General features: G+C 44.0%; 1 protein-coding gene and 1 long non-coding RNA gene across 11 annotated transcripts in view; one reads left to right on the top strand and one right to left on the bottom strand.

Moving 5' to 3' along the window:
- Positions 1 to 24,593, bottom strand: part of LOC110255461 (uncharacterized) — a 334,726-nt gene that overhangs the window by 57,561 nt on the left and 252,572 nt on the right. For 4 of the 10 annotated variants that reach the window (XR_014816769.1, XR_014816768.1, XR_014816772.1 and 1 more), the window contains one exon: positions 12,200 to 12,369. The exons of 1 other annotated variant lie outside the window; for it this stretch is intronic. The gene's annotated coding sequence lies outside the window, so the exon portion shown is untranslated. Of the gene's footprint in view, positions 1 to 8,884; positions 9,185 to 12,199; positions 12,370 to 22,456; positions 24,328 to 24,593 lie in introns of those variants that run through there. 5 more of the 10 variants (XR_014816776.1, XR_014816779.1, XR_014816767.1 and 2 more) reach the window with 4 other exon arrangements.
- On the top strand, positions 18,546 to 23,860 carry LOC106504929 (uncharacterized). Its single transcript, XR_002335747.2, has 3 exons — positions 18,546 to 18,998; positions 21,356 to 21,449; positions 22,476 to 23,860. It is a non-coding gene; the product is annotated as an uncharacterized LOC106504929 (long non-coding RNA).

The raw sequence follows: 24,593 nt of genomic DNA, 5'->3' as shown, positions 1-24,593 counted from the left end.
ATTTATATATTTAAATTTCCAATGTAAAATAAAAACATTTTATTAGAAGGTATGGCTTAAGTCCCACTTGACAAGTCTGCCCAATCCCAGTCCCCTTCTGATGTATTTATATACACACATGTGGATATAAGGTGTGCGGTCACCAGATGGTTTCCATGCTGGCAGACCACTCCTCAGAATATTGGGGGCTCTGGCTCCTCACTTTAATTTGTTCCTATCTAAATGTCTTTAAGAAGCTCCTAAAAATTTCTAGCTGACTGAAGTCATCTCTTTTTTCTTTTTTTCTTTTTACGGCCACATTCGTGGCACATGGAGGTTCCCAGACTAGGGGTCCAATCTGAGCTATGGCCGCTGGCCTACACCACAGTCACAGCAACTCAGGATCCGAGCCGCGTCTGCGACCTACAATCGGAGCTATGGCCGCTGGTCTACACCACAGTCACAGCAACTCAGGATCCGAGCCGCGTCTGCGACCTACACCACAGCTCACAGCGATGCTGGATCCTCAACCCACTGCGCGAGGCCAGGGATTGAACCCACAACCTCAGGGTTCCTAGTGGGATTCGTTTCCGCTGTGCCATGACGGGGACTCCGAAGTCACCGCTTGAATTTGCAGTCCTTCTAGGAATTTTAGTAGTTGGTGATATATTAGATGTCTATCAGCTCTAGGACCAGAGAGAAAGGACTCACTTTACCATCCTGATAGTAGGCCCTCTCCTTGTTGTACTACTTGCTGCCTTGAAATACTTGCTGCTCACAAACCCCTTCAGTAGTGGTTTTCTAGTCTTTCCATGATTTGGAGCGAGCATTACCTAGCTGGAGCTCAACAAGTCTACACTGTTTCAATACTGAGCAACGTTGTTTCTCTCACCCAGGGGGTTCAATACCAACATAATCCAAGGACTATGCCGCTCTGGTTGTTGTCAGAGACTGTTTCAACATGGATGCATTCTTAGAAAGTCTCCCTGCTGCAGACAATTTTTTTTTTTTTAAATATGGGGATTTGGGTCCATGTGCTCCTACATCAGCGTTTCATGGGCTGTACATGGAGACAAAGTTACAGGAAGGAAAGGAGTAGCCCAGGAAGCAGAGGAGCCCTTAGGAACACAACTCCACTCTGCCCAGCCTCCAGGAATTCAGAGAGATGGTGGGGAGAACTTTGCAAATCTATAGGCTGTAGGGTTGGACCGGTCCTACTAATTGTGCCTAATCGCAAAAGAGTCAGGGAGGCCTCAGCTGACATTAGAAAACAAAAAGTAGGAGTTTCCGTCGTGGCGCAGTGGTTAACGAATCCAACTAGGAACCATGAGGTCGCGGGTTCGGTCCCTGCCCTTGCTCAGTGGGTTAACGATCTGGCGTTGCCGCGAGCTGTGGTGTAGGTCGCAGATGCGGCTCGGATCCCGCGTTGCTGTGGCTCTGGTGTAGGCCGGTGGCTACAGCTCCGATTCAACCCCTAGCCTGGGAATCTCCATATGCCTCGGGAGCGGCCCAAGAAATAGCAACAACAACAACAACAACAACAAAAAAAGACAAAAGACAAAAAAAAGAAAAAAAGAAAACAAAAAGTAGTGATCCAGCATGTTAAGAGTCCGGCATTGTCACTGCAGGGGCTTGGATCACTGCTATGGGACAGGTTCGATCCTGGCCCTGGGAACTTCCACACACTGCAGGTATAGCCAAAAATAAAATAAAACAAAAAGCAGAATGAAAACTCATAAATATATACAATTTACACATCTCTTTTTCTTAGTGCTGATGTATGACAGCTTTCCTATAATTACATACAGATATAGACCATATATATGAGATATATATACATATATGATCAGAAGATGGTGTGGAATGCTGTGAAAAATAAATGCAATTGCTAAGTCTGGGTGAACAAGCATACTTTTCTTTCTCCAATCCTCCCAGAATGCATGTGTTTAAACCTAGAAGAGTGCAGGGGGAAAGAAGAAAGAAAGAAAGAAAGCTACTAACATAAAGGTAAAAAGGAATTTTTAAAAGAGTAGCTAAATATAAACTAGAGCAGAAAGGATCTAAAGCTATGAAAACAGTCAAATCCAGTTAGCAGGGATTTGACTATTTCAACTTGTTTAATTTTTGAGGGGCTGCATCCTTGGCATATGGAAGTTTCTAGGCCTGGGATCAAACTCTTGCCACACCAGTGACACCTAGCAGGGATACTTAACCTGCTGGGCCACCAGGGAACTCTACACCACTTTTAAGAGAGTGAATTCGAGAGAATATATGAGTAATAAAGCAGTCTAATTATATTTAGGAAAAAAATGTATTTATATAATCAGTGTGTTTAATGGTTTTAAGATAAAGCAAAGTAATAGGAATTATGTGTTGTTATGCAAAGTTGTAATAGCATATGCATGAGTTACTGAGCCCCTGCTGGAATTTCCAGCAGGATGGACCCAGCCAATCATTTCCATGTTTTCACAATTAATATTCTCCTCTTAGCCAGATCCTCTGAATTCTAATATAAAATGGGCTTCAATGACTCTGAGAAAGGCCAAAATAAATACCCATTTTCAATGAGATTTCTGGAAATTTGAGGTAAAAGTTAGCCCATCAGCATAGGGGAGTGTGGAAAGATGGATTTGGCCTGTGGTTCTCCTGCTTGATCAGTTGATCAGCTCAGGAAAGTAATGCTGATCCATGCAGGTTAGTTTCCCATCTTGGCTAATTAAACTTCATTGCTCCTTGTTTAAAATAATAATAATAATAATAATAAATTAAAAAGCCCTATAGTTTCCCTTTCTTAAAGCATCACTCATCTTATAAGCCTTTACCAACTTCTTCCCAATTCTCCTTCCAGAAGGACCCTGACACGTGTTTTAAGCATGTTTCATGCCCCTAAGTCAGCACCTCTCCAACCAGACTTCAGGCTGATGTGAAAACAGCTTCTCACCTAAAGGAAGGCAGAAGGCTTGGGAGGAAACCAAAGCTTCCATATGACTGTCCAGCAGCCTCGAGCAACTTGGATGACAGACATACCAGAGGTCTTCGAGAAATCTCATCTCCCTCAGCGTTTTCTAGAATTTAAGGAGTTGAGCCAAAATACGCTGATTTATGCTTGCTGGGTGTTGGAAGCATGTAAAGCAGAAGGGATTCTATCCTGCATGTCAGCCCAGGACCCGGTTGGCTCACAGCAGCTTTCTGACCATAGACAAGGCCATCTCCCCAGGCCCCAGGTCCTCCGTCTATAAAATGACAGGCTGAATTCGATGAAATCATAGCTGTATAGACAAGACTCTGGCCAAGTGCCTCAGAGTCATTGTAACATTTCATCTGCAGCACAAACCTCTGTGGTATGTATATTATCTCCATTTTATGGAGCATTCTAACCTCTCATTCTAATATTTTTAGCCTCTAGATAATTGTTTCATATCCATTTGGATTTTTATATTTTCTGCAGTTACTTGAATTTATTTTTTCAAGCGTTTATTATAGACACTTCTAAAATGAAGACAAGTAATTACCCAATGGACTCAGGAAATGAGAGGGCTAATTTGGATGCTAAAATGGTTTTTGATGACACTGATGAACGCTCCCCCTTCCTAAATTCACCAGCAATTCGTTTCTTTTCATTTTCTGCAGCTCTAGAGACCTGATTCCTCTGCACCCTCCACAGACTAAGTTCCAGATGTCCCATTATGCTGATTTCTGCAAATACATCTCAAACTCATTTTGGACAGAGGGAAGGGGTGGTGATGAGGTCCAAGCGTCTCTCCATCCTTGGAGTCCCACTCAGCACAGGGATTGATGGAGCCCTCTTCCAGAGTTGGGGAAGGCTGGCTCATGCATCAAGTGCAATTAACCAGGGTCTTTAACTGGGGGTTGGTCATGGCTGGGCTGCTGATCCTCTGGAATTTCCAGCAGGTGTAGAGTGGGGAATAAGTCATCAAGTCTGAATTAAATGAGAAAAACCCCAGAGATGAGACCAACTTGGCTCAAATTTTAAAAGACATTTATTTTGAAGCACCTGCAATTTGGAAGAATTTGAAGCCCTTTAGTTTCAGGCTCCTGTCCAGCCCAAGTCCAATAGGACTCCTGGCGACCATGAGGTCACTTGAGAGGTGATAGAGATCCTGAAAAACCTATTCTTGGGAAAGTCAGAGCCAAAAAACCCTTTCAGTCATCTCTAGCTGTGATTCCTCCAAAAGTCCCAGGGAGGGAGTTCCTATCGTGGCTCAGCAGTTAACGAATCTGACTAGGAACCATGAGGTTGCGGGTTCGATCCCTGACCTCGCTCAGTGGGTTAAGGATCCGGCCTTGCCATGAGCTGTGGTGTAGGTTGCAGATGAGGCTCAGATCCTGCATTGCTGGCTGGGGCGTAGGCCAGCAACTGCAGCTCCAATTCAACCCCTAGCCTAGGAACCTCCATGTGCCTTGGGTGCAGCCCTAAAAAGCAAAAAAAAAAAAAAAAAAAAGTCAGAGAGGTTTATTACCATGTGGTTTTCAAGATAAAGAAATCACAACTGTGTCTGTAAAACACCAGGGCAGTGAGGAAAAGGTATGGTTAGTGAATTTATTTGTTTTGTCTTTGCGATGCCAACCAGTGCTTCACTTACCGGGGGCAGCCCTTGTTTGGGTAATCAACTTCCAGTTCAGTCTGGTCACTTACTAACAGTAAGATTTGGGGACCATCAATGCCCCACCTCTCTGGCTTCGGTTTCTAGACTTGTAAAATCAGTGTCGGGCAGGTTGAAATTCTTTCAACTGTAGAAAAACTGACTCTATAAAACACACCGTTTGTTTTGTTGCCATGGAGACAGACTGGAGCCCAGTTAACCCCATGGGCTTCCCCGCAGGACTGGCTCGAGGCTGGTCCCATCTTGAGATGTTCAGGGGAGGGAACCCGTATAGGACAGGAGCCTGTGGCCTGTGGGCATGAGGGCAGCTTCCCCCAGGGCTGCTGTGCCCTCCAAACACACACCCTTCCAAAAGGAGAGAGGCAGACTCAGAAAACCTGGGGGAGGAGTCCCTTTTGCAGCACAGCAGAAACAAATCCGACTAGTACCCATAAGGATGTGGGTTCGATCCCTGGCCTTGCTCAGTAGGTTAAGGATCTGGATCTGGCATTGCCAGAAACTGTGGTATAGGTCACAGATGTGCCTCAGATCTCGTGTTGTTGTGACTGTGCTGTAGTCTGGCAGCTGTAGCTCTGATTTGACTCCTAGCCCAGGAACTTCCATATGCTGCAAGTGCAGCCCTAAAAAGACAAAATAAAAGAAAGAAAGAAAAAGAAAACCTGGGGGAGAGAAGAGTGGCTGCCATCTAAACACTGAATGAATTGAGGGCTCAGGGTTGAAGCTGGCCCATAAGAGGTGTTTTAAGTCAGTATTTTGAAAAAGGGGTGTGTGAACATTTTTTCTGGTTTTTTTTCAGGCATCGGCAGTTTTCAGGAAATATTTTTCAGATGCTCAACTTAAATATGTATTTTTTTCTGCCTAAGAATGATACCTGTAGGTCACATTTCTCAATTCTTCTTTTACCCCAGCCATCCCTCTCCACTTTAGGTAAATCTGAGTGGCCCTCCCCCAGACCCTGAAGCTCATGAGGGTGAAAACTTCCTGGGCACCAAACACAGAGGTGGTTCTAGAACACACCTCTCCTTCCACAGAGCCTCTGACAGCCTCTGAACCCACATCCTCATGGATCCTAATCAAGCTCGTTAACTGCCGAGCCACGAAGGGAACTAGTGCAGATGGAAAATTTTCACAAACATATTAAAGCATATGATAAAAGAATAGCCTCCGGTTTAAAACATTGTATTTGCAAAGCTGTGTTTATATTAATAGCAATGCCAAACACGAAGAAGAAGAGTCGTGAAAGGTGCACGGGAGCCTCGGGGGTGTCCGCCCCCAGCCCCTCATTCCCACTTTTCTCACCACTGCCCATAGCCCAGGACACCTCAGCTTTGTCCTTGCTGCTCAGACCCTGAGGGCTCTCCATTCATATGGAGTCATTGGTAAAGCCTGTGGCAGAGGACTGAGCCTTCCATAAGTGATCTCCACGTGTCCAAATGAGGGGCATTGAAAACTGCCTGTGCCCCAGCCAGGTGGGCAGTTCTGACATGCTTTCAGGTGAAACCTCCCACTGCGTTTTAAGCCTGCTCCTTCTAAGGCTTTAGAAGGAGGCCTAAAGAGAATCAGGCCTAAAGGGAATCATCAGGGATCAGAAGAGGATGCTGAACATTCTAGCACAACTGGGAACAAATCAATATCCTTAATTATTTGCTTTGCCTCTATTTTCACACCATTTTTACTTTATTGATGGATTTTCCTTTCACATGGATTGTGCATAGCTTAAATCACTTCACCCAAGTCACCCAGTTAAGTGATCTGGCTACACTGTAGCACTCGGGTCTTCTGTATCATTACCAAATGCCAGAGCCCCTGGAAATCCAGGATATCCAGTCCACTCTGGAAAGAAGCACATGCTTAGGACCATTCAAATATGAGAGAGAGGAGAGTTCCCTTCATGGCTCAACAGGGAAAAAAACCTGACTGATAAACATGAGGACGCAGGTTTGATCCCTGGTCTCACTCAGTGGATTAAGGATCCGGCGTTGCCGTGAGCTGTGGTGTAGGTTGCAGATGCAGCTGGGATCTGTCATTGCTGTGGCTGTGGAGCAGGCCAGCGGCTATGGCTCCGATTGGACCCCTAGCCTGGGAACCTCCATATGCCTCGGGTGCAGCCCTAAAAAGACAAAAGACAAAAAAAAAAAAAAGTCTGAAAGGCACAACACTGCGTCTTTGGCCTGCTGGAATGCTCTCCTCTACCCATATCATCTGTTTAATTCTGGCTTATCTTGGAGAATCCACAGGCCAGGTTAGGCCCCTGTTACTTGCTCTCCAAGCAGACTTGCTTCTTCCTAGCACCCATCGGAACTGTCGTAAGTAATTACCTGGGTGTTTGTTCCCAAGATGCACCCCTCTTTGGAACGTAAATTCTAGAAAGACAGAGGCGTTCACAGAACAGGTTGAAAGCCATATCTCAGGCATGTGACCCCATCCTGCACATAGTAGATGCTCAGTAAGTATTTATGGCATAAAAGCAACTTCCTGCCTTGCACCTCACCTTTAACAATATTTTCCAAAGTTTATTCTCCCTTTCAGATCAAAGTTAAATGTTATCTCCTTACTAAAGCCTTTTGACAACAATCCAACATTTAAAATAACCACTCGTCCTTCTCTGTCCCTGTAGCATATTATGCATAAGACATAATGGCATCTGATCAAACTATATGAAGTTGTTGTGTGTGTTTTTTTAATCTTTTTAGGGCTGCACCTCTGGCATATGGAGGTTCCCAGCCTAGGAGTCTAATTGGAACCATAGCTGCCGGCCTATTATGCCACAGCCAGATCCAAGCCATGCCTGCAACCTACACCACAGCCCACGGCAACTCCAGATCCTTAACCCACTGAGCATGGCCAGGGATGGAACCTGCATCCTCATGGACACTAGTCGGGTTCGTTACCACTGAGCCATGAGAGGAACTCCTGAGGTTGTTAATAGACCAAAGTGGCTGAATGTCTGCAACTTCATGTGATTAAATCTAACAGTTCATGCATTCATCTCTCTTGCTAATGTGTGAATTCCTTGAAAACAAGAACCATATTTGTTCATCACTGGCCTCTGACATATCTAGCAAAGGGCCTAGTACACAGCAGATGCTTAATAAATGTTGGTCATAAGAATGCCTGAGTGGCTGACGAGTCATTCCTCTGGCTCCATGCTAGTTTTCAAAATGACCTTTATCTGTTGCACTCTTCCAAATTTTGGGCACTCCCTGATGACAAAATGCCTTTATGGACTACAATTTTTTTTTTCTGTTTTCAACTGGACACCTTCACTCAGAGTCAAGGAATTCATTCCCAGCTTACAGAAACCACAGGCCATGGAAAGCTGAGGTTATTGCTTGTTGAGAGAAATAACATTGAGATGGATGAGGTCAGTCTAATGGCTCAGGTTACGCCTGCCAAGGGGACTGTGAAATTCCATGAAATACCCCACCTTCCTCCACCCACCCAGACAGCCAGACCCCTCAGTGTCCATCTATCCCTTCCCTGGACAGCTGTTCAAAGGGGAGCTGGAATAACTCCACATGAGAATAACTTGGTACTGCCCAACTGGTCTTGCCCACCTACCTACGATGACAGGTAAGGCCTCAACACCTGTCATTGGTACACCTCACCACAAACAGCTCTAAATCACAGCAGAGATGGCAAGTGTCACTGAACTAACCCTAGTGTTTTAGCTTTTCGAGAATTTAAAATTAGCCATCTGGACACTCAACTTGCCCTAAGGCACTTCTCACATTAACTGCTCCCAAAGCCCCAAGAACCTATTTCTTTTTTTTAGGGCCACACCTGCGGCATATGGAGGTTCCCAGGTTAGGGGTCCAATCGGAGTGACAGCTGCCAGCCTACACCACAGCCACAGCAACATCAGATCTGAGTTGTGTCTGCGACCTACACCACAGCTCACGGCAATGCCATATCCTTAACCCACTGAGCAAGGCCAGGGAACAAACCTCATGGCTCCTAGTCCAATTCGTTTCTGCTGCGCCACGACGGGAGCTCCCTAAGAACATATTTCAATCCATCTCAACCTTAGGAAAATTGGTTCTTAAAGGTAATTCACATAAAACTTGCAGTTAGATGAAGACTGTCCAGAAATGGAGAATTGAAATGGTCCTCTTTGTCACCACTTTGGGTTGAGAAGAAAGAGAGCCCATAACAATTTAACCAAAAGTACAAAGAAGGGAAGTCTGATGGATTCCCTAGGAATCAGAGGGGCTCAGGGCATATAAATTCAACCCCCTTTTTATAGCTCAATTCACAGAATCACAAAAGTGAAGCCATACCTAAAAGCCACACATATGTTAGTTGACGAGTCATCCTGGCACTGTGTCTCCAAATGAGCCGAGATATTTGGAGACATTCCACTTGCTTTATAAATGAATTAGCCCTGTGTCTTAGTCTGCTGAGGCTACTGTAATAGAATATCATGACTTGGCGGCTTAAACAACAGGTGTTTATTTTTCTCACAGTTCTGGAGGCTGGAAGTCCCAGACCAAGGAGCTGACTGATCTGGTTCCTGGTGGTGGGGTGGGGTTCTCCTCCTGGCTTGCAGAGGGCTGTCTTCTGGCTATGTCCTCAGGTGGCTGGGAGGGAGAGAGCAAGGAAGCTCTTTGGTGTCTCTGCTTATAAGGGCACTAATCTCATCATGAGGGCCCCACCCTCATTACCTAGTCATCTCCCAAAGGCCCCACCTCTGAATACCATCACGTTGGGAGTTGGGGCCTCTATACCTGAATTTGGGGGGGACATTCAGTCTATTACACCCTGTCTTAAGTCTATGACTCAGACTGTATCTCTTGGCATCTTCAGAGGAAGAAAAAGGATAATCATGTTTTTGAAAGTAAAGAATTAGCTTCTGGGGAGCCAAATTATTACATTTCCAATAAGTTTAATACATTTATAACTGATAACAGTCATCAAATGCAATGATTGAGACATTGCATCTGTGAGTCCCAATGTGAGTAATTTCTCCCTGGGTCATTGGAATTATCCATTGTGGGTAAGCATCTGTTCTTTGGTTATTACGCTATGATCTCAATGTCCACAAAGTTTTCTGCCTAAGGTACTGTTCAGCATTTCCAAGGAAATTCCAAGAAATATTGACTGAATTCCACTTCTATCCTCCCACTTTATCCATCCCCTTCCAATATTCCTGATTCCATGTATAACTAAGAATAAATTTCCCCAACCATCCTTCAGATGTGGATATTGAAGATGATGAATTACTATGTAGGAATGTGAGAGACTGAGCCTCACAGCCAACCCTCCCCTAGTCAGACATGTCCATCAAGGCCTCAGGCCTCCAGATGGTGTATCTCAGCCCACTCCCCCCCCCCCCACAGAAGTGTGCTTTTTAAATATTGAAATTATCATTTAAAATCCTTGTACAACCATTAGGGAAAATAGCACGGAGTTATCTTAGAAATCTATACATAGAACTACCATATGATCCAGCAATCCCACTTTTGGGCATATATCTGGACAAAACTTTCCTTGAAAAAGACACATGCACCCACACGTTCATTGCAGCACTATTCACAATAGCCAAGACATGGAAATAACCTAAATGTCCATGACAGATGATTGGATTAAGAAGATGTGGTATATATACACAATGGAATACAACTCAACCATAAAAAAGAACAAAATAATGCCACTTGCAGCAACATGGATGGAACTAGAGATTCTCGTACTTAGTGAAGGAAGTCAGAAAGAGAAAGACAAATACCATATGATATCCCTTATATCTGGAATCTAATATATGCCACAAATGAACCTTTCCACAGAAAAGAAAATCATGGACATGGAGAACAGACTTGTGGTTGCCAAGGGGGAGGCAGTGGGATGGATAGGGAATTTGGGATAAATAGATGCAAACTATTGCCTTTGGAATGGATAAACAATGAGATCCTGCTGTATAGCACTGGGAACTATGTCCAGTCACTTACGATGGAGCATGACAATGTGAGAAAAAAATATATATGTATGTGTAACTGGGTCACCTTGCTGTACAGTAGAAAATGGACAGAACACTGTAAACCAGCTATAATGGAAAAAATAAAAATCATTATTAATGAACATAAAAAAATCATTTAAAATCCTTGAGGATATGAGCTGTCTCACCTCCATCCTTCCTTTCTTCCTCCCTCCCTCTCCCTCCCTCCTTCCTTTCTTCCTCCTCCTTCCTTCTCTCCATCAATTTCTTATCCCCATTCTTTTACCCTTCCTTTCATTTTGATCCATTTTTTCTAATTCTCATCTTATCTGGCTGATGGACCACAACCCTTGACAAATACATGGACTTGAAAGATGAAGATTTAGCTTCTGAGCGTCACACACCAGGTTGTGCTTCTGACCCCAGATTCATTTATGCCCCTGTTCCCCATCTTTGGTTTCCCCTATACTAAGCTCCATATGAGAATGGCTGTGGAGTCAAATTTCTGGTTAGAGAGGTGAAATTAGAGAAGTAAGGCAAGTTATTTAACCTCTCTAACCCCACTTTTATCCTCTATAAAAAGGAGATAATAATACTACCCATGCATTAAAAGAAATGACACATAGAGGTTGAGAACACTGTCTAGCACATAGTAAGTGCTCTGTAAATATTAGGGATTATTATCCCGCTTAACAGCGAGCACCAGGGAAGTATGGTCTGCAACTGCTTTGTTGTTGTGGTTGTCTGGGGGGCATTTACAGCTTTACTGAGGTATAATAGACGTGCAATAAACTTCACATGTTTAAAGCATACACTTTTATGATTTTTGACATATTTGAAACCATTGCTAAAATAAAGATAATGAACATATCCATCCCTTCCAAAATTTTCCTCATGTTCCTTTAGAACCTCCATCCCCACTCCCATCTCCAGGCAACCACTGCACTACTTTCTGATCCTACAGATAAATTTGCTTTTTCTAGAATTTTATGTAAAAGAAATCATGTGGTGTAATTATTTGAGATTTATTGTGTTGTGTGTATCAATATTTCTCCCTTTGTATTGCTAAGTGTGGCTCCACTCTATGGCTATACCACAGTTTATCAATTCACCTATTAATAACATTTTGAGGTGTTCCTGGTTTGGAGCTATTAGAAATAAAGATGTTGGAGTTCCCTTTGTGGCTCAGCGGAAATGAATCTGACTAGCATCCATGAGGACACAGGTTTGATCCCTGGCTTCACTCAGTGGGTTAAGGATCCCGGGTTGTGGTGAGCTGTGGTGTAGGTCACAGACCCGGCTGGGATCTGGCATTGCTGTGGCTGTGGTATAAGCTGGAGGCTACAATTCCAATTGGACCCCAAGCTTGGGAACCTCCATATGCTGCAGGTGTGGTTCTAAAAAGACAAAAAGACAAAAAATAAAATAAAATAAAATAAAATAAAATATGCTGTAAGCATTTATGTCCAGGTCCTTATATGAACACGTGCTTATTTCTCTTAGGTAAATGGAATGACTAAGTCATGTGAAAGGTGGATGTTTAACTTTTTAAGAAATCACCAAACTGTCTTCCAAAGTGATTGCATTAGTCAGAGTTCTCCAGAGAGACAGAACCAACAGGATGTATATATACAGAGAGGTTTGTTTCAAGGAGTTGTCTCACGTGATTATGGAGGCTGGCAAGTCCAGGACCTTCAAGGTAGGCTGGAAGCTGGAGACAGCACACAAGAGCCACTGTGGTTCAAGTCCAAAGGCTGTCTGCTGGCTGAATTCCTTCTTGTTCAGGGAAGATCACTCTTTGGTTCTAGACAGGTGTCCCAGTCTGTTTTGCTGCTATAACAAAATACCATAGATGGGGTGGCTTAAAACATAAACTTATTGCTCAGAGTTTTGGAGGCTGGGAAGTCTGGGATCAGGGTGCTAGCATCATGGGGTTCTGAAGAGGGGCCTCCTTCGGGCTTAGATGACTATATACTCTCTGCATCCTCATTTGTGGAAGAAAGCAAGCTCTGGTGTCTCTTTTCATCTTACAAATCTTATCATGCAATCGTCTAAACCTAATTACAAAAATGCCCCCATGTCTTAACACCCCACAGTGGAGGCTAGGGCCTCAACATGTGTATTTTGGGGGGGAACAAATATTCAGTCCAAAACATCAGGCCCCCAGCTAAAGGCATGACGTACATCCCCATTATGAAGGGCAATCTGTTTTACCTCAAGTCCACCCCCCATGTAAATGTTATTCTCATACAAAAACACACACACAGAAAGATCCAGCATCATATTTAAATAGATATTTGGGTACCACAGGCCAGCCAAGTTAACATATACTACTATCACAAGACTCCCCCTTGTCAACTTGACACTCACATCTCTTTAAGCCACAACGACTCTCCAAATGAAGACAATAATATCATACTTCTATCTAACATGATACAACTCTCCTGCACATAACTTTCCCCAAAAGAGGATTAAAGTCCTTAGGTGATGTTTATTCTTCTCTTTGATATCTTGTAAAATTAACAATACTTAAACACTATGATACAAAGTCAGTAGTCTACCATATTATGTAACACACACACACACACACACACACACACACACACATACACACACACACACAAACAGTCATAACAAAACAAGGAAAAAATATTCATGGCAATTCAGTGGCTGCAGTAGGCAAGTCCAGAGCTCTCTCTTGCGAGGGGCTCCCCTCACAAGTTTATCCTTCACAATAGTGGTGAAAAGTAGGTCTTCTAGACCCTCCCAGAGCAGGTCCTAAGTGACAAATCTACTCTAATATTTCCATCTCCCTAAGCCACTGGATTAGCCACTTCCTCTCCATTAAACCAAGGCAAGCCTGGCATTTCCAGTTTGCTCACCATGCACTAATTTTGGTCCATGTTTCAGCCAACCGATCAAACTGTTACAGCTATTCCTAAGTCCTTAGGTTGCCACATCAAACGGAGAACCTCAGCTTTGTAAGCCTGATCCAACGGGAATAGCTGGATCCAAATTTCACCATGACCCCATTTCCTCAATACCCATTCCCACACATGCCCCACGGATTTCAATCTGTATGAATTATGAGACTCAGGTAGCTCCTTTGGAGTGTAGCTCACCTCCTCATGGGTCACACATGGTGACTCACCTTTAGCTGTGACATGAGTCTGGAAACAATGAGGAGTGGTGAGGGTAGGCTCTGAGGAGTGTAAGCAGTGTCCTGCGTGAGAACTGCCTCTGGCTTAGATGACTAGTCTCCTCAGGTGACGTGGGGTGAAGCCCTCAGATAGAGGTATAGAGGCTACTCCCACTGAGGGTGGGGAGGCCGCATCCAGTGGTGATGTGAAGCCACTTACACTGGAGTGGGATGACCTCTTCTACTAGCATAGAAGACTCAGCAGAATTCAGGGGCTCAATGCCCTCAGCTTTGTTGGGATCGTCCCATACAACCCCATTCCAACTTTATAGAACCCTATTCTTTAACAATCAATTCCTTCACTTTAACAGCAATTACCTCAATCCATTTCCCAAGGCAATAGAAATAAAAGCAGAAAATAAACAAATGGGACCTAATCAAACTTATACGTTTTTGCACAACAGAGGAAACCATAAACAAAAGGAAAACCCAACCCACAGAATGAGAGAAAATATTTGCGAGTGATGCAACTGGTAAGGGTTTAACTTCCAATATATATAGTTGTATACAACTTATACAACTCAAAAAAAAATCAAACCCAATCAAAAAATGGCCAGAAGACCTAAATAGACATTTCTGCAAAGAAGACATACAGCAGGGAACTGTGTGTGTGACTGGGTCCCTCTTCTACACAACAGAAATTGAAGAACCATTGTTAGGTCAATTATAATTTAATTTTTAAAAAAAGAAAGACAAAAAAAGACATGAAGATGGCCAATAGGCACATGAAAAATGCTCAACATGGTTCATTATTAGAGAAATTCACATCAAAATTACAATGAAGTATCACCTCACCCTGGTCCAAATAACCATCACTACAATGTCTATAAATAACAAATGCTGGAGAGGGTGTGGAGAAAAGGGAATACTCCTGCGCATGTTGGGAATATATTGGTGCAACCACTATGGAAAACAGTATAGAGATTCCTTTAAAAACTAAAAATAGTGTTGCCATATGATCCAGCAGCTCTGATTCCAGCCAGATAAATTTATCTGTTTTTAAGGACTCTAATGATTATATTGGACCCTTGTGAATAATCCTAAATAATCTCCCTATCTAAAGGTCTGTAACCTTAATTACATCTGCAAAGTCCCTCTAGCAGTAGTACCTATATTACTGTTTGAATAATCGGAATACAGAATCTCTGGGAGACACCTGTAGAATTTTGTCTACCACAGATGACTACTTCAGCACCATTATTGAAAAGAAGAACCTTTCACCATTGAAATATCCTGGCCCCTTTGTCAAACATTGATTGACAATATATGCATGGGACCATTTCTGAACACTTATTTCTGTTCCATTAATCTAATTTTCTATTTTTATGCCAACACCACACTATGCTGATTATTGCGGCTTTATAATGAGTCTTGATTGTGCGCAGTATAAGTCCTAAACTTTGATTTTTCTTATTCAAAGACTATTTGAAATGTCTTTGACATTTTCATAAATCTTAGAATCAGCTTGTCAATTTCTAAATAAGGCTACTATGATTCTCAGTGGGATTACATTGAATCTATAGATCAAATAGGAAGAATTGACATCTGCAAAAGCTTGAGTTTTTAATCCATGAACAGGGTAGATCTCTTCATTTTTTAGTTCTTTCATTTCCCACAGTATTTTTTTCTATAGTCTTAGTGTATAAGGTTTATATATCTTTTTATTATCTTCAAGTATTTCATAGTTTTAAATGCTATTGTAAATGTTATTGTTCCTTCCATACCAATGTCTGATTGTTTGTTGCTAGAATATGGATACATAATTAAATTTTCTATACTAGTCTTGTGTTCAATCTTATTTAACTCATTTACTCTGAGTTAACTCACAAAACTCTAGTAACACTTTGTAAATTCTTTAGGACTTTCTATGTACACGATCACGTCATTTATAGTTAAACTGACTTCTTCCTTCCTTTCCAATCTTAATGCCTTTTTGTTCTTTTTCTTGTGTTACTGCATTGGCCAAAACCTCTAGTATAATATTGATCAGATATTCTTTCCTTATTATTGATCTTAGGGGGAAGGCATAGAGGTTTTCAGCAATAAAAATTATGTCACCTTCAGGCTCTGTATCTGTAGATACCCCTTTTTAGACTGAGGAAGTTCCCTTTTATTTCTAGTTTATTATTTCTATTTCTAACAGGGATTTTTTTTTTAAATCAGGAATGAATGTTGGATTTTTCATATGGTTTTCCCTATATTGTTTAGAGTAGATCAAAAGGTGTTTTTTTTCCGCTTGTTAATATGGTGAATGTGGTTAATATGGTGAATCACACTGCCATTCTCAGAAATAAGAAGGAATAAATTTATTGATACATGCAACAACTCAATGAATCTCAGTGACATCATCCTAAGGGAAAGAAGCCAATCTCAAAAGATTATATACCCTGTGATTCCATTTATATGACATTCTAAATGCGTTTAACAGCCTCTGGTAGGACATTCCTCTCTGACATCACCAACAGTACCATATTGGATGAAAGAATTTGTCCCCAGTTCTGGTTATTGGGGTGGGGAAATTGGTTTTTTTGTTTTCTTTTTCTTGGTGTTGTCTGTTTGCTTTTATTTTTTGTTTATTTGCCCCCCACCTCTGTATATACTGAATGACTGGTTCTTTAACATTTACAAAGTAGTCCTACTACAGGAGCTCCAAGAGGTGTGTGATGGTGTCATTCCTCTAACGCCCTGGATTCTGGCCCTGGCTCTGCTGTGGTAATAGCGGGTGCCCATTCCACATGTCACTAGCTGTGAGGGGAACACCAACTGGAGGAAACTTGGCATCAGGAGATGGCAGGCTGGGCATTACCTCTCTGCCACCTAGAAAGCTTTACTCATAGGTAAGGAATGTGGCAGCCTGCCCCCTGAGGAAATGCACCACCCAAACATTTTCATACAGATCATTCAATATATTGCATGAGATTTGCTGAGTATGTCTAAGAAAAACATCTCCATTTTCCTGGAAGACATTACAATTCTCACATTTGAAATAGAAGGTTTGAGAATCTTGAGGGACTCTGATGGTGTGTTAAAAGACAGGTTACAGCATCCAGGGCACAAGTAGCAGTCAAAAGCCTAATCTGGACTGTAAGAAAGGTTTTACGTGAGGACTTTTGGACTGCAGAAACCTCACAAAGAGAATCAAAACAGACCTGGGTAGTGATGTCAAAAGCAATAGTATAGTTTCTTCAATGATAGACTTCAGTGAATAATCATTGCAGCTTGCCTGTAAGTGCTGCTGACAGTTCAAAAACATAAAAGCTTGGTTTCATTCTCAAAACTAAAAGAAACAAAAAAAGTCACGCAGAGTCTTATCAGCAACCTGCCTTCACATGCATTTTCTCCTCTTTCTCCTGACACTTGAATGGGATGGGCTGCCCTTCAGCTGAGGGGCTTTGAATGGAAAACACACAGCCCCAGAGCTACCAAGGGTCTGGATGGAAACCTAGAGTGATTTTGGAAGAACTTGTCCTCTCTCCCTTGATCCAAAGACCAGTGTCTTGCCTCATGGGAAAAGTCAAATGGTGAGAGGTGGGCTGGTGCCTCCTAGGATGTAAAGATAAGGGATGGAGTTGCCAAGGGAGATGCTGCATGTCCACCAATGGTGATGCGATCAGATTGAGTTCTCTCTTTGGCTGAAGGGTCAGCATTGAGGCATCAGGGCTCAAGTTAAAGAAGGGCTGCCTTCCAGGGTGCGGCGACCCCAGTGGAAAGGGTGTTGGGGTGCATTGGTGCCCCAGCACAGTCAGCACTGGAGTGTCTGTCACACGGTAAGGCACCAACCCCAATGTCAAGGGCACCAGCTAAGTTCACCCTCATCTTCTCCTTCCCCTCCCCCTTAACTCGGGAGGCTCCATGGGAGGGAAGGTGGGACAGAGAGCACAGCAGCCTGCCATGGGGTCTGAGCCTGCACTGGCGAGGGGAGAAGTTCTGATATAGGTAAAAGATTACATTTTGATTTAAATTTGATGGAAAATAAGACAATGCTTAAAAGGACCTGGGAAAGCAAAAGGATCGGCCAAGACTTTCTCCCAGACTTGGAGAAGGGAGATTGGATGGAGAAGGTTTGATGGGCAGGGGTAATAAATACAGGATTAAGTTACTCCCGCTGGAAACCTCAAGCAGAGCTTCCCCACTCCTGGGCCTTAACAGTAAGTGTTAGGATGAGCTGAGATAATAATTCCCTCGGTTCCCAGGGCAACTGGAGAAGGCAGAGCCCCCGGGGCTAAAGCATCTAAATCCCTTTGGCCATAATACAATTACTACTTTTCTACAAATGTCAAGACCTGAACTGTATCAGAGCCTTGCTTACTGCTCTTTCAGCACACTGGTTACAACTGGCAGCAAGTAATTGATTGCGATTACCTAAGGCAGTACCGCTTCCTATCCATCACCTCAGCAACCATCAAAAGAGTAAATAAATCACGCCTCTTGTTTAACCAAGTTATGGAGAAAATAGGCTCAGATTCTTTAGGTGGAAATGATGTCTTTTTCCATCTGTTATATGTGGAAAATACAGTATGTGCCTAATATGGTCGAATCTATCTACTTATGTCAGAATTCCAGAAGATTCTTAAAGTCTCTAGAGGAATGAGTCAATAAAGTGAATTTGAGGAAGGGGGTAATGCCTTAGAAACCAAGCAATAAAGATGTGATCTGCCATTGAGCAAATGAGCTGTCAGTCATTTCTGTTCCGCAAATCAGGTCCCAACCTATTAGCTCAAGACCAATTAGATTACAGGAAAGGGGAGCCCAGGGGGTGGTCCTAAAGAGAAGTCAAGGTTTGAAAGGAGATGTAAGGCAGGCTGATTCTAGAGCAAGATGTGGCTGTCACAGAGACCAGACCCAACTGAGGAAGCCTGGAAGCTTTAGAGAAGGGGAGAACAAGTGTTAATTTCTGGCTGGTGGACATGCCTCAGGCAAACAAAAACTGCAGAGAAATACAACAGGCAGACAGGAAAGGCTCAAAAGCCAAACTGGGAATCTGGAACCACGGAGACCTCCAGGAGACGGGTAGAGGGAAGGCTGGCTCAAAGCCCCAAGATAGACACGAAGGGTCCTATGCACTTGAGGGACCAGAACAGGGTGGGTCCAAGAGGGAGGGTCCAGAGGAGATGGACGCCAGCCCTCAGTTGGAAAAGGGCTGTGGACTAAGTTCCCAGAGGGACCAAATTCTTACCCAACTTGGCCGCTGGGCCAACCCAAACCTGCCTTGAGTTAGAAGTTGTTGACTGTCATTTTTCCAGATCATATCAAGGACAACAAGGTAAGAATGGGGTACTTTATAAGCTCTGCCAAGCAATAATTAGTGGCTATACTCTCCAAGAAATCTAACCTACGGTTGCTCGATTATTTCTGTATTTGTGTCTGTGTGTGTGTTTTCCTTTTGAAAATGTTAATGGAGATCTTGGCTAGACTCGTACTTAAGGAGGGTCAAGAGAGTCTATGCATTGATGCTGATGGGAGGCGAAATCTGGGTGCTCATAGCCCTTAGGTAAAGGAGAGCCATGTTCTCAGCATATCTGTCCAGCGCACACAAGATTGAAATTGTAATTGCAGAGAAAGCAACTGATTAAAAGTTTGTAAAATTGTCTCTAACAACTTGAAGTCTGGAGACAAGCCAATGCTCTTAAAGATAAGTGGGTCAGGCTGTTGGCAGAAATCTAATATCCCATTTTTTTCTTATAGTTTTCGAGTTCAATAGTCACTGAAATGATAGTTGGCAATTTTTTCTGTGCCTGGCGCTCTTCTAAAACCCTTTAAAGGGATTGTCTCATTACATCTTCATTTACTCTTCATCATCTGGAGGGAGCCACTATTTTTCTTTTTTTTTTTTTTTTTTGGAATGGCTGAACCTTCGGCATATGGAAGTTCCTGGGCTGGGGATCGAACCCACGCCTCTGCAGTAAGCAGAGCCACTGCAGTCGATTCTTAACCTACTGTACCATGGTAGGAACTCTGAGCCACTATTCTGACCACAGTTTTACATACGAGGAAACTGAGGCCCAAAGAGAGTGTGTAGTTTGCTCAGACTGAGAGCTGACTGACTCCAGATGCTGCATTCTTTCCCATAAGCATTGGAGACCCAGGGGTGATTGTCATGTGGTGCCATAGTAGGTCAGCTCAGTGTCAGAGCCGTGGGGGACATCATGGTGTCTGAAGGCAATCACCTGTGGTCCAGAGCTAACAACCAACAAGTGATAGAACTTTGAACTTTTCAGCCTATGGTTTTGTCATCATACAGACAATCCTTTGAGAGAGAGAAAGGGCAGGGAGTGTGTGCTGGGGAAGAGAGTGGGTGGATTTGGAACTGGTATAGCTGGTACACAGTTCACTTCTGCAAAGAATGACAGTGGCTTAATTTATTAAAATTTCAGAAAGGTTGCAAGGATGAGTTAGAGGGGCTTAGATAAATTTGCTATGGGCCAGTGAAGCTAGCAACCAGGGGCAGGTCACCGAGGCAGGGAAGATTTTTCATTTTCCTCTTAAAAGAACTCTAGGAGTTCCCGTCATGGCACAGTGGTTAACGAATCCGGCTAGAAACCATGAGGTTGTGGGTTCAATCTCTGCCCTTGCTCAGTGGGTTAATGATCCAGCGATGCTGTGAGCTGTGGTGTAGGTCGCAGACGCGGCTCTGGCATAGGGTGGCAGCTACAGCTCCGATTGGACCCCTGGCCTGGGAAACTCCATATGCCGTGGGAGCAGCTCAAGAAATGGCAAAAAGACAAAAAAAAAAAAAAAAAAAGAAAAAAAAAAGAACTCGAAAATAACAGCTCCCATGTTTCCCGATTGGGGGAGGGGACTTGGTAGGATGACATCATGAACAGAGCACAGGCCCAGGAGCCAGGAGAACAGGTCTAGGCTCATTCTGAACAAACCATTTTAAACTCTCAGCCTCAGTTTCCCTTCCATAAAATAAGCCTGTTGGAATATTTCTTAAGTCCTTCCAGCCATAAAATTCTAAGGCTCTCCAGCAGGTTTGTTGCAGTGACAAATAAAACGAGTGCTTTTAAAGTAGTAAAAGGCTGGCATCCCCATTGTAGCTCAATGGGAATAGCAGCACCCCTGGAGCGCTAGGATGCAGGTTCTATCTCTAGCCCCGCACAGTGGGTTAAGGATCCAGTGATACTGCAGCAATGGCGTAGGTCGCAACTGCAGCTCAGATCTGATTCCTGGCCCAGAACTCCATATGCTGTGGGGGCAGCAAACCATTTTTAAAAAATTAAATTTTAAAAAAGTAGTAAAAGGGGATACGAAATGATTTTTCGAGTTCATCCTGCCTCTGCACCATGGCCCCACCTCTCACGAATAGCTGCTGCAACGAACTTCTTTCTTAAAGCCAAACAGAATGGCTGCTCTGGGATGGAGCTACAAGGTGTAGGTGAGAGGCTGTCTACCTAGGGGGAGCTCCCTCCCCGCATGGACAGAGAGCTTGGAAGAACACTGGGAGGGTGCGCACTTTGACAGGAAAGGAGGAATGGGTATTTAGGAGGCATAGGTATTGGAAAGCAAGTCCCCCTGTGTTACATGAAGTCTTCACCACGCAGTGTCATGGATCCTGTGTTCCTGCAAGTGGAAAAGTAGCCTGTATCTTTCTGCCTCCTGTGTTCATGTCATCAACAGGCCAGTGGTGGAGTTCCCGTTGTGGCGCAGTGGTTAACAAATCCGACTAGGAACCATGAGGTTGCAGGTTCGATCCCGGGTCTCACTCACTGGGGTAAGGATCCGGTGTTGCCGTGAGCTGTGGTGTAGGTTGCAGATGTGGCTCGGATCCCATGTTGCTGTGGCTCTGGTGTAGGCCGGTGGCTATGGCTCCGATTAGACCCCTAGCCTGGGAACCTCCATATGCTGCTGGAAGCGGTCCTAGAAAAGGCAAAAAGACAGCACCCCCCCCCCCAAAAAAAAAACAGGCTAGTGGCCAGCACAGAAAGCCTCAAGGTGTGGCCCCGGTTCAGTCCTGCCTGTCATTTCTACCATCTATCTCTGTCTTTCCCAGAGCCGAGTCCACGGGGCCCTCCAGCCCTACGCCCCTTCCTGGGGTTTACAGTACGTTGCTTAGCTTCTTGGGCAAAATGAGGTCCTTTATTTTTTTCACACATCGGTCACTCTGGGGGGCTCCTGGGATTGAATGTTTTGTATCTGCCTTTGCTCTGCAGCTTCCCTGTTCCCCGCTGTTATCTTTGGCTCTGTTGCTATGGGCGGGAGTATTTTCTTGTCCTTGTTTAATAAGCACTTGGCTGCCAGACGGGCTCATTTCTCATTGTATCGGTGCAGGATTAGCCGAGATGTTTGGGAAATATTTCCTGTATTAAGCAGCAGGGGAGAGCCTGTTGGGCCTGCGCCTTCTTTTGACATCGCGTCATACTTCTCCTCCACTTTTTCCCTTGGAATGTGCTGAGGCCAGTTATTTGCACACGGAGATGCGGCCCCTCCCTGACACTTTGCAGAGCTCGGTCCCTTTTCCAGGTGCCCTGTGTCAGCACTCCTTGGGGAGGCTGCAGGCAGTCGCAGGCAAGCGATTCAGTTGATTTTTGATTTTTGCCCACTTTCTGAACAAAATCACCTTTAAAACTGATTTCATGCTTCAGAGTCTTTGACAGCTGAGGCAGCGGCCTCTTGTGGGAGCCGCCCACGGATGGACAATTAAGTTGAACCGGTGTCCTGTGTTGCCTAGAAGTGGTAGCAAGTTTACAAGCTCTGTCTGAAACTCTAACCACTTGTAGATTTTTTTTTTTTTTTTTAGTATTCTTGTGTTCGCTTATGACAGCTTTCAAAAGATTGAGAAAAGCGATCCAGAAAACTGACCGAAGGAAGATGAAAACCTCTGACGTTTCGGCTCTTGATTAGATTGAGATAAAGAAAAAAACCTGCTTGAAGTCTGGCTGAAAGTCACAAATGGAAGTCTGGCTGCATCGCAGTGGAAGTGACACGGGCTGGTCTCAGGGTGGGTCTTTGGGGTTTGAAGCCTGAGGTCACCTCCTCAGAGCCCTGGGAACCCGGGTGAGTCTCATCCGTAATAGGGGGATGACAGACTCACGGTTGTTGTGCAGAAGATGTGTGAGTCCACTTTGGGGACGAAAACGATATCATTAGAATTCTAAGAAAATGTGAGAAACTATTTGTAAAATGAAAAAAATGATGCAAAAGTTATTGCTGTAGAGGCTACAGGGAAAACTTAACAGAAACGTAAACACACTTGGAACAGGCGGGAGAACCGTTTCCTCCCTGCAGTGGAGATTAATACTTTTTCAAGATGATCTACATCCCTTTCCTGAACTGGAGGAGGCAGAGCCCACCCCTCACCAGGGAAGTGCAGCTGCCTGATGCCCAGATAGGGCACTGGGGCCTGGTGACCCCAGTTTGGCCATTCCCACTCCTGCCCCAGACTTCTTTCTAGAAGCCAATTATCTGAAGAAGCTCCAGTCTGGCTGCAGGAGAAGGGAGGTGACTGCTACATCTGGTTTCTGGACTTGGCACTGGTAGGGGACCCGGAGGTGGGTTGTTCACACTGGCTGTTGGGAGCCCTGTGTCCAGCCAGGCCTTCTGCTCCATGGACAGCTTGCAGCATTGCTCTTGGACGCCTTACCCCCAAAGCCTGGTTTAGTGGACAACTCAGTTTCTCTAAGCTCCCCCATATCTTTTACATTTTTCTTTTCTTTTTCTTTTTTTGCTTCTTAGGGCCACATGTGTGGCATATGGAAGTTCCCAGGCTAGGGGTTGAATCAGAGCTGCAGCTGCCAGCCTATGCCACAGCTGCAGCAATGCAGGATGCAAGCCAAGTCTGCGACTTACACCACAGCTCCCAGCAAGGTTGGATCCTTAACCCACTGAGCAGGGCCAGGGATCGAACCCGCCTCCTCATGGATACCAGTCAGGTGCATTACTGCTGAGCCACAACGGGAACTCCCCTCCATATCCTTTCATATAAAACTTTGTTGTGGAAATTTTCCAGTGTACAGAAAATTGAAGAGAATAGCATAATGAACCCCTGTGTACCTATCACCCAGGCCACCAATCATTAATATTTTTCCAATTATTTCACCACTTCTGCTCTTCCTTTCACCTTTGTTTAATTGTTTTGGGCTAAAGTATTTTAAAATAAACCCAAGATACCATGTTATTCCACCATATATATTGCTGTGTGATTTCTAATGGATAAAGACTCTTTTTTTCCCTAACATGTCCATAATGTCATTTTCTTACACAATGGGATGCATCATAATTCTCAGTACATCCCAATATTCATGTCTGCTCAGATCATCAAGAAATGCTTTGTCTTAATTATAAGACTTTGCCTAACACACTCTCCTTCTCTTCTATCATCTTGGCCCATAAAATAGAAACCCCATCCCGTGGAGGTATGGAGGGGATACATTTCTTCCTCTGTGTTCCCTCGCTTGGTGGAAGAGCAACTTACCAGATAGGTGGATTGGGAATAAGGAACTGAATGAGAGCCTTCGGCCTTCCAGGCATCTCTCTAGGATGGTCTGTCCCCATAGCAGCTGCTATCCACCCAGCTCAGTGTCCACCGGCTCAGCACATGTGGCACCGGCCCCAGCCCTCCTTGCAGGGTGAGTCTGAAGGGTCGTCTCTCCCTTGAGGCGTGAGCAAGAGACCCTCAGTAAATAGATCTGCTCTGTAAAACCAAACTGTCCCCAGCTGACTCATCCCGACGAATGGTCTTGGAGCAAACCCCTAGGAAATCTGGTTTGACAACGTCTATGCTGCAGGATCTAACTGGGTTGGCAATAAAGCTGGTATTCTCATTCCCTCCTCTGTCTGATCTCAGCATCCGTCTTCAATGTCCCAAATTTAGTGGCAAGGAAGGAAAAGGTGCTATTATTTTAAGCCATCGATGCCA

This window comes from Sus scrofa, chromosome 9 (assembly GCF_054392235.1).
Source record: "Sus scrofa isolate SSC_HxYL_T2T_F1_AM1 chromosome 9, Sscrofa_HxYL_maternal_Yorkshire_Landrace_v2.0, whole genome shotgun sequence".
Taxonomy (NCBI): Eukaryota; Metazoa; Chordata; class Mammalia; order Artiodactyla; family Suidae; genus Sus; species Sus scrofa.
This window is presented reverse-complemented; position numbering and strand designations above follow the sequence as displayed.